Here is a 15,995-nt window from a genome sequence, read left to right as displayed (position 1 = left end):
AATTCTGTCATTTTATGAAAGTAACTTGTTTAGCAACTGCAGGGAAGTGAGTGTCCATTTTTATAGTGACCCTTGCTTCTGTTGCTGTTGGCCTTCTAAAGCTTGGAGTACTTCGTAAAAAAGGGTTACTCATCTTTGTAACTATTGTTCTTCGAGATGTGTTGCTCATATCCATTCCAATTAGGTGTGTGTGCGCCGCATGCACGATCGTCGGAAAATTTTCTACCCTAGCAACACCCAGTGGGTCGGCTGTGGCGCCCCCTGGAGTGGCGCCTTCATGGTGCTGGATATATATCCCGGCCGACCCAGCGCCCCCTCAGTTCCTTCTTGCCGGCTACTCCAACAGTGGGGAAGGGTGGCGAGTTTGGAATGGATATGAGCAACACATCTTGAAGAACAACAGTTACAAAGGTGAGTAACCATTTTTTCTTCTTCGAGTACTTGCTCATATCGATTCCAATTAGGTGACTACCAAGCCTTACCTAGGTGGTGGGGTTGGAGTGAGACATCGCTGAGTGCAGAACCGCTGATCCGAACGCAGCATCGTCTCTGGACTGCTGTACAAGCACATAGTGAGCAGCGAAGGTGTGGACCGATGACCAAACTGCCGCTCTACAAATGTCCTGGATCGGTACGTTAGCCAGGAAGGCAGTTGAGGAGGCTTGGGCCCTCGTGGAGTGGGCGGTGAGGCGCGGCGTCGGGGCACCGGCCAGGTCTTAGCAAGCATGAATGCAGGACGTGATCCAAGAGGAGAGACGTTGCGAGGAGACCGGTAAGCCTTTCATCCGGTTGGCGACTGCAACGAAGAGTTGCGTCGTCTTCCTAAACGGCTTCGTATGCTCAATATAGAAAGCAAGGGCCTTGCGTACGTCCAAGGAGTGCATACGCTGGTCTTGACGGGTGGCGTGCGGCTTAGGATGGAAGACGGGGAGAAATATATCTTGGTTCACATGAAAAGCGGATACCACCTTGGGAAGAAAGGTAGGGTGGGGGCGAAGCTGCACCTTGTCTTTATGGAAGACTGTGTATGGAGGCTCAGACGTGAGCGCCCTGATTTCAGAAACACGCCTTGCTAAAGTGATGGCTACAAGGAAGTCTGTCTTCCAAGATAGGTAAAGGAGTGAGCAGGTAGCCAATGGCTCGAAGAGGGGCCCTGTGAGCTTGGAGAGAACCAGGTTAAGATCCCACGCCGGAATGGGTTGATGTTGCTGTGGGTATAGCCGGTCTAAGCCTTTGAGGAATCTGACGACCATCGGGTTAGAGAAGACCGAGGAAGCGTGTTCTCCTGGGTGGAAGGCCGATATAGTGGCCAGGTGAACCCTGACCGAAGATATCGCCAAGCCCTGCTGTTTTAGGGATAGGAGATATTCAAGTATAAGTGGAATAGACGCCTGCAAGGGGGGCGTGGCCCGCTGTTCGCACCAACAGGAGAAACGTTTCCACTTGGCTAAGTAAGTGGTCCGTGTAGAGGGCTTCCTACTTCCCAGCAGAATCTGTTGCATGGGATGTGAGCATCGTAGCTCTGTCCGATTCAGCCATGGAGCATCCATGCTGTAAGGTGGAGCGATTGCAGGTAGGGGTGACAGAGTCGGCCCTGGTCCTGAGAGATCAAGTCCGGGCACAAAGGAAGCATGATCAGAGTTTGTACCAATAGCTCCAGAAGCGTGGTGTACCAGTGCTGTCTTGGCCAAGCTGGAGTGAATAGAATCTTATGTGCCTTGTCTCTGCGTAGCTTGAACAGTACCCTATGGACCAGTGGAAATGGAGGGAAAGCGTAGAACAGCTGGTCTTTCCACGATAGGAGGAAAGCGTCCGACAGGGAGCCCGGAGATCGCCCTTGGAGGGAGAAGAACACGTGGCACTTTCTGTTGGTGCGTGAGGCGAACAGGTAGACCTGGGGAAATCCCTACCTCTGGAAGATGGAATGGATGATAGCCGGGCGAATCGACCACTCGTGCATCTGGAAGGATCTGCTGAGACGGTCCGCTAGAGTGTTCTGGACTCCAGGGAGGAACGATGCCATGAGATGTATCGAGTGGGCAATGCACAACTCCCACAGGCGAATGGTCTCTTGGCATAGGAGAGACGACCGGGCTCCTCCTTGCTTGTTGATGTAGAACATGGCCGTGGTGTTGTCTGTGAGGACTGACACGCAACGGCCATGTAGGAGACCGAGAAATGCCTGACAGGCTAGGCTCACTGCCATCAGCTATCGAACACTGATGTGCAGAGCTAGTTGGGATGCGGTCCCCAGGCCCTGTGTATGGTGCTCCCCGAGGTGAGCGCCCCAACCTAGAGATGAAGCGACCGTGACCAGGTGCAGGGAGGGTTGTGGGGCGTGAAACGGCACTCCTGCGCAAACCGCCTTATGATCTCACCACCAGGTGAGAGAGGTCAAGACCAAGTTCGGAACCGTGACCACCATGTTCAGGTTGTCCCGATAAGGACGGTACACCGATGATACCCAGGCCTGAAGTGGGCGAAGCCGAAGTCTGGCATGCCTGATTACATAAGTGCAAGAGGCCATGTGTCCCAAAAGGCTGAGGCACGTCCTTATCGTGGTGATCGGGAAGACCTGGAGTCCGTGGATGATGTTTGTGATGGTGTGAAACCGAGTGTCTGGCAGAAGAGCTCGGGCAAGTCTGGAGTCTAAGACTGCCCCAATAAACTCTATTCTCTGGGTTGGCTCCAGAGTGGACTTTTCTTTGTTGAGTAAAATGCCTAACTCGTGGAATGTTTGTAGTGTTATCTGGACATGAGCTTGAACTTGCTCCCTGGTGTGGCCGCGCATCAGACAGCCGTCTAGATACGGGAACACCTGTATTCTTTGTCGATGAAGGTATGCTGCCACTACAGCCATACTTTGGTGAACGTTCTCGGAGCCGCGGACAAGCCGAAGGAAAGGACGGCAAATTGGTAGTGCACATTGTTTACTACAAATCGAAGGAAGCGCCTGTGTGTGGGGTAGATTGCTATATGAAAATATGCGTCCTTCATGTCGAGGGCGGCATACCAGTCTCCAGGAAAGGGATGATGGTCCCCCAGGAGACCATGCGGAACTTCAACTTAACAAATTCATAGTAGAGTCCACGTAAATCTAAAATGGGTCACAGACCCCCTTTTTCTTTGGGGATCAGGAAGTAGCAGGCGTAAAACCCCCTGCCCCTTAACTCTGACAGAACCTCCTCTATGGCCCCCATAAAGGGGAGCCCAAAAACCTCCTGTGTAAGGAGATGCTCGTGAGAAGGGTCCCTGAAGAGGGACAAGGGGGGGGGGGAAACGAAGAAAACTGGAGAGCGTATCCCCTCTCCACCGTGTGAAGGACCCAATGGTCCGAGATTATAAGGGACCAAGCACGGTGGAAACGGGAAAGGCGATCCTGAAATAAAGGGAATGGATCCTGGGTAGTGGCTGGCCCACCGTCCTCGAGCGCACCTTCAAAAATTTTGCCTAGGCCCTGAAGGTGGTCTAGGAGGGCCTTGGTTCTGACCGGGTTGGGGGTCGGTCGACCTCCGTCTACCACCTCGTCCCCGCCTTCTGGGGAAGTCTTGTCTTGGAGGAGGAGGGTAGAACCTTTGTGGCTGGGGCCTAAAGGGCCTGCGCTGGGGTCCTGGGACATGCATCCCCAGGGAGCGCATGATGGTTCTGGAGTCCTTGAGGCTCTGCAACCGAGAGTCCATCTTGTCTGAGAACAACCCCTGGCCCTCGAACGGCAGAGCTTGCAGGATCTGCTGCAGTTCTGGCGGTGACCCTGATACCTGAACCCAGGAGACGCGTCTCATGGCTATCCCAGATGCTAGTGTCCTGGCGGCAGAGTCCGCTGTGTCCAGGGAGGCCCTGCAAGGAGGTCCTAGCCACCTTTTTACCTTCCTCCACTAGGGTGCCGAACTCCTCTCTCAAGTCCTGGGAGGGACTAACTCTTTAAATTTACCCATGGAATTCCATGAGTTGTAATTGTACCGACTCGAGCACCTGTTGGTTTGCGGCTCTGAGCTGCAGACCCCCCGCTGAGTAAACCTTACGTCTAAACAAATCAAAGCCTTTGGCGTCCTTCGATTTGGGCGCTGCCACCTGCTGACCATGACGCTCTCTTGCGTTCACTGAGGAGACTACTAGTGAACACGGTGGAGGGTGTGTATAGAGGTACTCATGGTCTTTGTCCTCTCTAAAGTACTTCCTCTCTACACCTCTGGCAGTGGGAGGGATGGAGGCTGGGGTTTGCCATATGGCATTAGCGTTAGCCTGGATCGTACGAATAATGGGCAACGCCACCCGGGATGGGGCATCAGCTGAGAGGATGCTCACCACCGGGTCCTCCACCTCCACTGTCTCCTCTGCCTGTAGGTCCATGTTCCGTGCCACCCTACGTAACAGGTCTTGGTGGGCACGGAGGTCTATTGGAGGTGGGCCTGAGGTGGTTGTGCCAGCCACCGCCTCATCTGGGGAGGATGCCTCAGGGGGTAAAGGATCCAGATGAGGGTCCGGCTCCAAGGGTCCCTGATGTGCAGGATCCCCTGCACCGGGGTCTGGGACCTGCATGGGTGTCGGCACAGGATCCTCCATGCCCCCTGGGGGAGGACGGGAGATGGTGGCCTCAAGTACCCTGGGCTCAGAATGTGCCGAGCGAGAGGCCGCTGGTGGAGCCCCTTGAGCTTGGTGATATGCCCATGGGGTCCAGAAAGACCAATGTGCAGGGTCCTGTCTAGGGTCCTCTGCCCCCTCCTGCCAATGGCCCAAGTCATCTGCAGCCTGACCCTGAGCAGGGTATGCTGATCGGGAAACCCCTTCCGACGAGCAAGACGCCAATCTTGAGGGCCAGGGCGGTGCCGAGCGTCACTGCAGGGGCTCGTCCTGGAATGGTGCTGAGCGGTGCCAGTCCACAGGCGAGCGGTCTCTGCGCGTGCCCGGGAGCGGTACCGGGATCGAGAACGGTGCCGATGGCCATGCCGATACCGGGATCCAGATCTGGATCGCGAAGACGAAGACAGTCTGTAGACTTGGTGCCGGGAGTGGCGCTCAGACCGGGGCCGGGAACTGCGTCTGGACTCCGACTGGTACCGATGCTCAGGTCGGTGGCGAGAAGTAGGCCGGTGCCAGGAGGAAGATTGGTGCTGGGACTGCAAGCGGCGTCGGGACCTGCTCCGAGACCGGGAGCGGTGCTGCGAGTCCACACTCTGAGATGGAGGGCGTATTGGGGCAGGCTTGCCCCTGGATTGCACCGTGCATAGGGAATGCGGTGCCGCAGTCTGAGATGGTGCCGGCTCCGTGAGGGCGATGGGGTCTTTCGCCCTCGCAAATGTCTCTGGCGTAGAAGGGAGACAGGGCTCAACCACAGGACGAGGCAGTGAGCCAGTCCACACTGGACTCAACGGCCCTACAAGCGGTGCCGGAGTCAATGGTGTCGATGATGCCTGCACCCTCTGGCGCTCTGAAGCCGAACATGGCTCTACCACCGGTGCGGGGGGAGCTGGTGCCTGTTGGATGGCAGCGTCCTGGGTCTTGCGTGGTCTTTTATGTCCCAGAGACAGGGAACGGCGCCGAGGGGCTTGCGGCAGACACGGTGCCGTGGGTCCTTATCAGTGTCTCCTCGCGGTGCAATACCAGAGGGTGCTGCTGGGGTGCTGCGCACCGAGGCGCTTGGTGCCAGAACTTGGCGCGCCAAAGGAAGATTTGGGCTAAGTGCCACCTCCATAACGAGCTGCTTAAGTCTAAAGTCCCGCTCCTTTTTGGTCCTGGGCCTGAAAGCCTCGCAGATCTTACACTTGTCCGTCTGGTGAGACTCCCCTAGACACTTCAGACAAGAGTCGTGAGGGTCTCCCATGGGCATAGGCTTAGCACAGGTTGCGCACGGCTTATAGCCAGGAGCCTTGGGCATGAGCCCGGCTGCCCGCCGGGGGAAAAGGGGGATAAAAGCCCCCTTAACCCCCGCTAACTATTTATAACTACTCTACAAAACTATTAACAACAAACTACTAATCTATAAGTATAACCAACAACTATCTACAAGAATGAACAAGTAAAGCTAGGGAGAGTGGAGAACAGCTATGTCGCGTTCTACAGTTCCAATGACCGTCACGGGCGGTAAGAAGGAAGTGAGAGGACGCTGGCTCGGCTGGGGTATATATCCAGCGCCATGAAGGCGCCACTCCAGGGGGCTCCACAGCCAACCCACCGGGTGTTGCTAGGGTAGAAAATTCTCCGACGATCGTGCACGCAGCGTGCGCACACCTAATTGGAATTGATATGAGCAAGTACTCGAAGAACTACTGATTTTCTCTTCCTTCCTGTTTCAGGTTGTGTACCAGCTGCATTTTGATTTGAGAAAGAGCAGGATGGAGGAAACAATTTTATTTCTGAACTTCCTGTACAAAATATATAACTTTACAGTTCAACTTTTTTCTGATAATCATCTGCATATAAAAGCACTCAAATAAGTGCATGGGTATATTTTTCCTAGTTCCAGCAAATATATGGGGGCAGTGAAATTTCATATTAGCTCACCTTGAAACTTAAAGGTTCAAGGTGGTCAAGTCCAAAATATTTTGCTCCTTGAGGATAGTAGGTTTTAAAATTAATAGTCCTTTAAAACACTTTCTCTACTGGGGCTCCGTGGCAAGCAGGTTTTAGGGGGTCCACCAAAATAAACTAAAGAGCAGGGCTGGTGTTAGATAGGATAATGGGCTGAAGCCAAAGCCCAAACAACTTAGCCTCGTGGGGCTTGGGGCCCCGGGCAATTGCCATGCTTGCTCCCTGCTAATGCTGGCCCTGGCTTTTAATCTTCTGGATATGCAGAAAAACAGTTGTGGTACAAGTGGGCTGTGGAGTTTTTATAGCATGTTGGGGACGGGGGTGCCTCAGAAAGATAAAGGTTGAGAACCCTGCTCTAAAACAGAGTGGAAGCTATTAAAATCTCTGTAGGCTAGGTCACCCCATTGCCAAATCCTAACTATTATAGGAATACAGTATGCATATATTTCCAGAATCCTATCATTGCTGGCTCCTTTCTTGAAACCTTAGGCTTATCTATTACAATCTCCTTATAAAAATGGAGCATGCAGGGAGAGCAGGACAGCACTGCATGAATACATGTTACTGAAATTCCACTGTTTTGTGTTGGTCTGTGAACAGCCAAATCTGAGTGTGGTTATAATGCTGTTTGTAGTTCTGGTTTTATACGGAAAGTGGTGGGAGGCCACACAAAAAGTGACTGGTAATAGCAAAGAAGTGGTTCCAGTCCAAGGGTATTGGAGCAGGCTTCTTTACTCTTTGAAAAAGAAATTATATTTTGGCTCTATAGGCAAAGTTTAAGAGTCCTCTTTTTCATTTAAATAGATACAACCCCCTGATTTAGCATATTCCAGTGCCGCTGGAGATTGCCCAAAACATTTGTGAGCAGTTGGGCTGCTTGCTAATAGAATTCCAAACTCTGAAGCATTGCCTCCCATTCTAAATACAAGAATTCTAGATTTTTTTCTATCCAGCTATTTGTATTGAAACGCACCAAGCAGCATCTGAAAATAACTTCTCCGGACTCTGAATTGGCAGTAAATGAAGCTGTTAGTTCAGGACAGTGTATTCCTGTTCGAACAGCTAATACAACCCAGCCAAGTGATGAAATACTTTCATGTGTTCACATGCTCTTGTATTTATGGCAGTATACGTGAATTTCAGCTGAGGCAACTGGAGCGAGAGGCATAAACCTAAGGGCTTGTCTGCACTACATGCAGGGCCAGTGCAAGGATATTTTGCGCCCTAGGTGAAACTTCCATCTTGCGCCCCCCCCCTCAGATGTCCAGCCCCCACCTTCCTATGGTCAAGTTCCCCCCAGGGGCCCAGATGTTCACAAAGTGAGGGGGCATAGGGGGGCTGCAAAGAGGGGGGTCGTATGGGGGCTCTTCCAGGGGGTGAAGGTGGCAGAGAGGGGGGTGCATGGGATTGTTGCAGGGGGTGGAGGTGGCCAAGAGGTGGAGGGGGCGGGAGTGTAGTGGCAGGGAAGAGATTGCACAGAGGCAAAAGGGGCTCGTTGCAGAGTGTGTAGTGGCAGGGAAGGAGTGGCACAAGGAAGAAGCAAGGGGCTGGCGGGGGGGGTGTCTGTGCCCGGGGTTGTTGCAGCGGGGTGAAGGTGGCATGGAGGGGTTTGCACAAAGGAGGAGTGGGCAGAAGGGAGATGGCAGGTGGGGGGGTCCCGACGATGCAGGGGTGCAGGTGACCATGGCTGGTTGGGAGGGGGGTGTTGCTGGGTGGAGGTTGCCCAGAGGCAAAAGTGGCAGGACAGGGTGGGTTGTTGGGGCAGAGGGGTGCACAGGGGAGAAGATAGCTGGTTGGTGGGAGTTGGAGGGGGTGGCGCTGGGTGGGGAAGGGGTGCCCGGGTTGCTCCCACATACACCATTCCCCAGGCCAGGGACTGGACCTGCCCACCCCCAGCGCTCCGTGGCCCCGTGCCGCGGACTGCGGCCCGGCTGAGTACCTTGCAGGCGGAGTAGACACCCAGCTTCTCCGCCCAAAGAGCAGAGCGCAGCTGCACCTTCTTCCCTGCGCCGCACCAGGCTCTCTGCCGCCCCCAGGGCTCTCAGCGGTGGCACAGACAGACAGCCCCTTCTCCTCCCCATGCCTGAGCCTGCTGCCGCCACCGCCGAGAGCCCCGGGGGCAGTGGGGAGCCCAACTCGGCCCGCGGAACAAGGCGCAGCTGCTAGTGCTAGACCCTCCCCTTCCCTACTCTGCCGCCGGCTGCTCCCCGGGCGGAGGAACTGGCCACAATGCGGGCAGCCTCTCTGGAGCCGGGAAGCAGCGGCAGCCTTGTGCTATGCTGTTTAAAAAAAAAAAATGTTTGGGGCACTGCTTTTTGGCGCCCCCAACCACTTGGCGCCCTAGGCGGCCACCTAGTGGTTGCACCGGCCCTGACTACATGTTATGTTAGTATAACTTATGTCACTCATAGGTGTGAATAAGTCACCCCAGTGAGCGACAGGAGAGCTCTCTCCTGTCGGCAGAAAGCATCTTCAGCAGACGCGCTGCATTGGTGCAGCTGTGCCACTATAGCGCTTCCAGCGTAGACTAGCCCAAAGTACTTGATTATAAAGGAATTCCTCTCCTGAAAGCGGAAGAGTGCCCTGCAACCCTCTTTCCAACTGCAGTGAAGAGAAACTATGTACATAGTTAACTCTAAATCAAGTCCCATCCACAAAAACACATAAAACAAGTGTGGTGGTGCTTTTAACTTGAGTCGGCTGGCTCACTCTAAAGCCCACATGAGCACAATTTACCAGCTGCTAACACAATCTCTCTATGCTGCTAATCCTATCACTCCGTGCATCTCCGTTGTTTTGCAGTAGGGCTGCTCTCACTCTGAGTATGTCTAAACTTTAAACCGAGGGTGTGATTTCCCAGCTCGATGAGACATACTTGTGCTAGCTCTCATTGAATTAGCACGGTAATAATAGTGTCGCCATGGCAGTGTAAGTGCATGCCCATCAGGCGCACTAGGTATGTACTTGGGGTTGCTATCCCCCTCCTGCCACTCATGCTGCTGTGGCTACTCCGTTTTTAGTAGGCTAGCTTGATGAGAGCTAGCGCGAGTATGCTTTGAGCTGGGAATCACACCCCAGTTCAAAGTGCAGACACAGCCAAAGGCAGTGTTAATTTGAATTAACTCTGCAGTTAAAGGAGCCATAATTGGTATTACCTCAAGTTTATTAAATTTCATACAGAATTTGGAAAGATATGCCTGAAAATTCAGTCTAGTTACTAAGGCTTTGTCTACACTAGCACTTTTTGTTGGTAAAACTTTTGTCAGCCAGGGGTGTAAAAAAAACACCCCTGACCGACCCAAATTTTACCGACAAAAGCGCTGGTGTGGCCAGTGCTATGTTGGTGGGAGAGTGTCTCCTGCCAACATAGCTACTGCCGCTTGTTGGGGGTGGCTTAATTATGCCGGTGGGAGAGCACTCTCCTGCTGGCATAGAGCGGCTACAAAGGAGACCTTACAGCGGTGTAGCTACAGCAATACAGCTGTGTCGCTGTAAGGTCCATACTGTGGACACAGCCTAACTTACGCACAGGCCTATCATCTCACTACTAACATTTAGTGTGCCAGTAATCTTCCCTTCTTCTTTATTTAGCTACCTCACAGTAGCAATGGGAGGATTATTAGATATATACAACACTTTGAAAATGTAAACTTCTATGCAAGTGCTAAGATTTATTTTTAATTCCTTCATGGACAGCATAAACAGTTTGTGGGAGAGACACAATGAACATTAACACACACTTCCTCTGTCTATCCCTTTCTGACAGGCAAAAATGTACAATTAAACAAAATTCTCATATGTGGCTGGGAACCGAATTTATTAATTTAACTCCTAATTCAACTCTATGTAATACTGCAAATAACAGAAACTTTTCCTGCATTAAAAGAAATTAAAATATAGGAATAATATTAAAATACAGTAGCAGTAGATCAAATTAAGTCAACTCTGAAAGTTGTCTGAAGCTTCTCTGATGATTAAGAGTCTCATCTCTGCACTATACCAGATAACATGCTCTGACATTTTATTTAAAGTATATTGCTTATTATCTTATTAAAGGGGCACTGCCAAGATTACCAACATTTATTTATTTAAACTTTACCAGTGTGTGACAATTTGGGGGAGGGGACATCTCCCTATGTACAACGTATGAATGCTAGTTGTTGAATGTCTTAGGCTTTGTCTACACTGGCATTTGGTCACTAAAAGTTTTGTTGCTCAAGGGTGTGAAAAAATACACCCCTGAACAACAAAAGTTTTAGTGATGAAAAGCACTGGTGTGAACAGCGCTTCGTCAGCAGGAGTCGTGCTCCCGGCGACGAAACCACTGCCCCTCGTTGGAGGTGGTTTTATTTTGTTGCCGGGAGAGCTCTTTCCTGGTGGTAGAGTGCTACACAGTGCACCTTATAACGGCGTAGCTGCAGCGGCACAGCCACACTGTTATAAAGTGCACAGTGTAGACAAAGTCTTAGTGTCTGCGGAGTCAACCATCTGCTATCAGGGGCTGTTTCTCTTCCAGACCATGGACAACAGAGGGTCATTAAACACTGAAGGAGCACCATAGGACAATGATGCCCAACTTATTACCCAGATAGGAGGGCCACATAAACCTAAGCACAACCTTGTGTGGGCCAAATAGATTCTACATACCTTCCTTGTGTAAACTAAAATGATTAAACATGACAAAATACTAATGAATTGGCCATTAGTATATTGTGTTGAAGCAGGCTACGACGGGCCTTATGAAATGCTCTGGTAGGCCATGTACGGTGCATGGGCCAGAGGTTGGGCACCCCTGTCTTAGGATAATTACATGGCTGAAGCCTAGGGGAAACTAGTCAGACCAAGTTTGCAGCAGGGAAGACGTTAGGAAAAGTGGAATTTCCACAGAAGCAGAACCAAGATCAGGTGTTAATGCTTGGTGTAAAAAGCAACAAAGCCTCAGAGATTCGGGGAGTGGGAGGAGAGAGGGGACAACGAAGAGGTACTCACGGAGATTAAGGAATCTTGGACAAGAGAGAGAGGGACCTGCTTCTGTAATAGTGGAGCCTTTTTTAACTATGGGACCCAGCTGAGGAGGAAGGAAACTGGCTGCACAGGAGAGAGAGAGAGAGACCAGACATTCCATGATTCAGAAAAATCATGTGCAGGAGGGTGGAAATTGGACTCCCTAGAAGATTCTGACCTAAGCCCAAAGAATGCTCAAGAGTGATGAAGAAACTGAGGCAGGGAACTGTGTATAGGTGTTTATTTTGTTTAGATCAGTATATTTCTAATGCCAGCTATAATAAAAAGTTATTCGGGTTTGGAACTCTTCCAAAGTCTGTGTCTGTTTGCTTCAACTATCATGTGCCCCTGAAGGTGTGAACTGTAAACCTAGAGTGTCCACAAGGATGGACCACTGAGAAAAGGGTGTGTTTAAGTTACTGAGGAGTCAGTACTGGTCCTTGCTTGGGGCGTAGGACAGCTGGGCTGCAAGGTCCCATTTCCATGAAGGGTAATAGACAGAAAATCTATGCCCAGGAAGCATATCAGAGGTGCCAAGGAAAGAGACCATACTACAGTCTACTCAGACCAAGGGAAGCTTAAGAGCACATTGGCCAAGTGTGATTATTCCTAAAACACCGTAGCCTCTTGAGTGTCCAGTTGGGGGAGCTCTCAGTGCTGTCTGTCATTAAATGACTCACTTTCAGGATAGTAGTGTATGTGCTTTTTCCCAACTAATTAATGTTGCAGTAGGAAACCACTCATGTGTAATGGTTTATTCTGTGGAAGTTGCACACCTGTTTTTAAAATTGGTTGTATATAATAGACAAAGTCTTGAGGGTAAATGCTTCAATGTGGGACAACTGTAACCTATCCTTTGTTAGATAGGGGCCAATTTGGTGTGCATGCAGACCCTTTATTTTCCTTGGGAAAGAAGGTGGACTTTCAGACTGTAATTGCACTGAATACCTAAGCCAATGGTAGAGCTAGCAAAAAAGAAGGTTGTTTAAAATATTAATTGATAATAGATTTAATTGCCCTTTCCAGATTTATCACAAAATAGTATTATCTACACTTCTGCTTATAAACCTAGGAGTTTGCAAACAAATAGTAGAAAGGTCTATCACTGTTTATTAAAGAACAAATATATAGGGTGAATACAAACACCTACAAAAAGGAAAAATGACAACTATACAGCATTGCAAATGCTTTCTGATTTTTTTTTTTTACCTTAACTGGTATGCCAGTATCTTATCTGGCTTATTTCCATTTTCTTAATCACTGTACTAATCATGCTGAAAATGTTTTGTATTTTTTCTAGAGAAATTTTGTAGGGCTGTCAATTAATCGCAGTTAAGTCATGTGATTAACTCAAAAAAATTAATCACAATTAAAAAAATTAATAACGATTAATCGCAGTTTTAATTGTACTGTTAAACAATAGAATACCAACTGAAATTTATTAAATATTTTGTATGTTTTTCTACATTTTCATATATAGTGTATGGTGTTGTAATTGAAATCAGTGTATATTATTTTTGCTTACAAATATTTGCACTGTAAAAATTATAAACAAAAGAAATAGTATTTTTCAATTCACCTCATACAAGTACTGTAGTGCAATCTCTTTGTTGTGAAAGTTCAACTTACAAATGTAGATTTTTTTTTGGTTTCATAACTGCACTCAAAAACAAAACAATGTAAAACTTCAGAGACTACAAGTCCACTCAGGCCTACTTCTTGTTCAGCCAATCACTAAGACAAACAAGTTTGTTTACATTTACGGGAGATAATGCTGCCCTCTTCTTATTTACAATGTCACCAAAAAGTGAGAACAGGCATTTGCATGGCTCTTTTGTAGACAGTGTTGCAAGGTATTTACGTTAAACATTTGTATGCCCCTTCACGCTTCAGCCACCATTCCAGAGGACATGCTTCTATGCTGATGACGCTTGTTAAAAAAATAATGCGTTAATTAAATTTGTGAGAACTCCTTGGGGGGGGGGAGAATTGTATGTCTCCTTCTCCATTTTACCCGCGTTTTGCCATATATTTCATGTTATAGCAGTCTCGGATGATGACTCAGCACATGTTCATTTTCTAAATGTTGTGAGATTTCTAAAATAGCTACAGCCCAAGGTTTAAGAATCTGAAGTGCCTTCCAAAATCTGAGAGGGATGAGGTGTGGAGCATGCTTTCAGATGTCTTAAAAAAGCAACACTCTGAGGCAGAAACAACATAACCTGAACCACCAAAAAAGAAAATCAACCCTCTGCCACAGGCGCCAACCAGTGGGTGCTCGCCCCTCCCTGCCCCTATTGGATTCCCCCCCAAATCCCTGCCCAGTTTCGCGGTGCAAGCGCTGGGAGGGATGGGGGAGAAGCAGGATGCAGCGGACGCTCAGGGGAGGAGGCAGAGGCGGTGGGTTGGTGGCATCTGACTCAGATAATGAAAATAAACATGCATCAGTCCGCACTGCTTTGGATTCTTATCGAGCAGGACCCATCATCAGCATGGACACGTCTTCTGGAATGGTGGTTGAAGCATGAAGGGAAATATGAATCTTTAGTGCATCTGGCACGTAAATATCTTGCGACACCAGCTACAACAGTGCCAAGTGAATGTCTGTTCTCACTTTCAGGTGACATTGTAAACAAGAAACGGGCAGCATTATCTCCCATAAATGTAAACAAACTTGTTTGTCTGAGCGACTGGCTGAACAAGAAGTAGGAGTGGGTGGACTTGCAGGCTCTAAAATTTTACATTGTTTTATTTTTGATACCAGTTTTTTTTTTAACATAGTTCTACATTTGTAAGTTCAACTTTCATGATAAAGAGATTGCACTACAGTACTTATGTTAGCTGAACTGAAAAATACTATTTTTTTGTGTTTTTTTTTTTTACAGTGCAAATACTTGTAATCAAAAATAAATATAAGCACTGTACACTTTGTATTCTGTGTTGTAATTGAAATCAATATATTGGAAAATGTAGAAAACATCCAAAATATTTAAATAAATGGTATTCTATTATTGTTTAACAGTGCGATTAATTTTTTTAATTGCATGATTAATCACGGATAATTTTTTAATCACTTGACAGTCCTAAAATTCTGATTACTCCTAGCATTTCTCAACTGTTTACAGACTATGGCACATCGTCTGTGTTCATGTTGGGCTTCTAATTCCTTTATTTCATTCTCCAAGGACATTGTCTTTTTGTAGCTTGCATTCAGTTACATTAAAATCTATTAACTTCAATAAGAATACTCCATAATAGTTAGGATAAACAATTCCATTGAAATGAGCTCCTAATACATTCTTGCAAGACTTCCTCCATGTGCCTTTAAAAGTCTCAGGATGGAAAAGCAAACTTTTAAACATTTCCTTACCTGTGTTATACCAAAGGAATTATTAAAATTAAAATAATTTCAAAATTATTCTTTCATCAGTTTTACTTTTTACATGTATCTCTTCTTGGACAATGAATAGATCACTAGGTGGTTTGAAGTCAATGGACTACTCAGTGCAAAAAGTTAAATATGTGTGTAAGTCTTTATAGAGTCAGGTCTTAAACTGAGACAAGATATAACATGATAGAAAAATTGGTGGGGGTGAAGTAGACTCAGGGTTACAGAAATAAGAGAATGCATTTTCTATGTTGATGATCTATGCCCCTTGAAGGTTACTTAGGAAACTTAAAAACAGAAATAATTTAGGTTTATTTATAAAGTGTATTTTAAGGAGATGGTGGAAAGTCATGAAGAGGGCTCCATGTATAGGCGGCTATGAGGAAGAAGGAACAGATGAACATGGAAGAAGGGTAGCATAGTCAGATTCATTTTGATTGTCATGTTCTAACAAAATATTACAACTAGGGTTGCAAACAAACAAAAAACTCACAAGGGTATCATCCTGCGAGCCTTCTGTGTACAGGGCTCCTGTTGAAATTGATAGGAAGTTTAGCATGCAGGAGGCTCCCAGGACTGAGCTCAGTGTTTGGGTTAGAAACCGTCCAGAGGAGACAAAGCTTACCTTTGGAATGAAGATAATTCATAGAGTAATATTTTGCATGTGTCTTGTAAAATATTTTTTATAAAATCTAAATTTTGGGTCAAACATGATGGGGTAGTGTCCCTTTACAGAGGATTTAACCACCAGCTGAGAGAGATCATTGAAAGAGACATTTTGCTCTGCAAGGAGTGGAACATGACAAATGTTTTACCAACAGTGGTCCCCCTAACCTCACATCACAGGCCCAGATGCAACATGTCCTCTCCTGGAGGTCTGGAGAAGGTAGGGTGACCAGAGGGCAAGTGTGAAAAATCGGGACGGGGGTGGAGGGTAATAGGAGCCCATATGAAAAAAAGCCCCAAATATCAGGACTGTCCCTATAAAATCGGGACATCTGGTCACCCTAGGAGAAGGGCTAGCATAGTACGTAGCTTTAAAAAGGGAACAAAGAGGACCCAGAGAGTTACAACC

Source organism: Chrysemys picta, chromosome 19, assembly GCF_011386835.1.
Source record: "Chrysemys picta bellii isolate R12L10 chromosome 19, ASM1138683v2, whole genome shotgun sequence".
NCBI classification, from domain to species: domain Eukaryota; kingdom Metazoa; phylum Chordata; order Testudines; family Emydidae; genus Chrysemys; species Chrysemys picta.
This window is presented reverse-complemented; position numbering follows the sequence as displayed.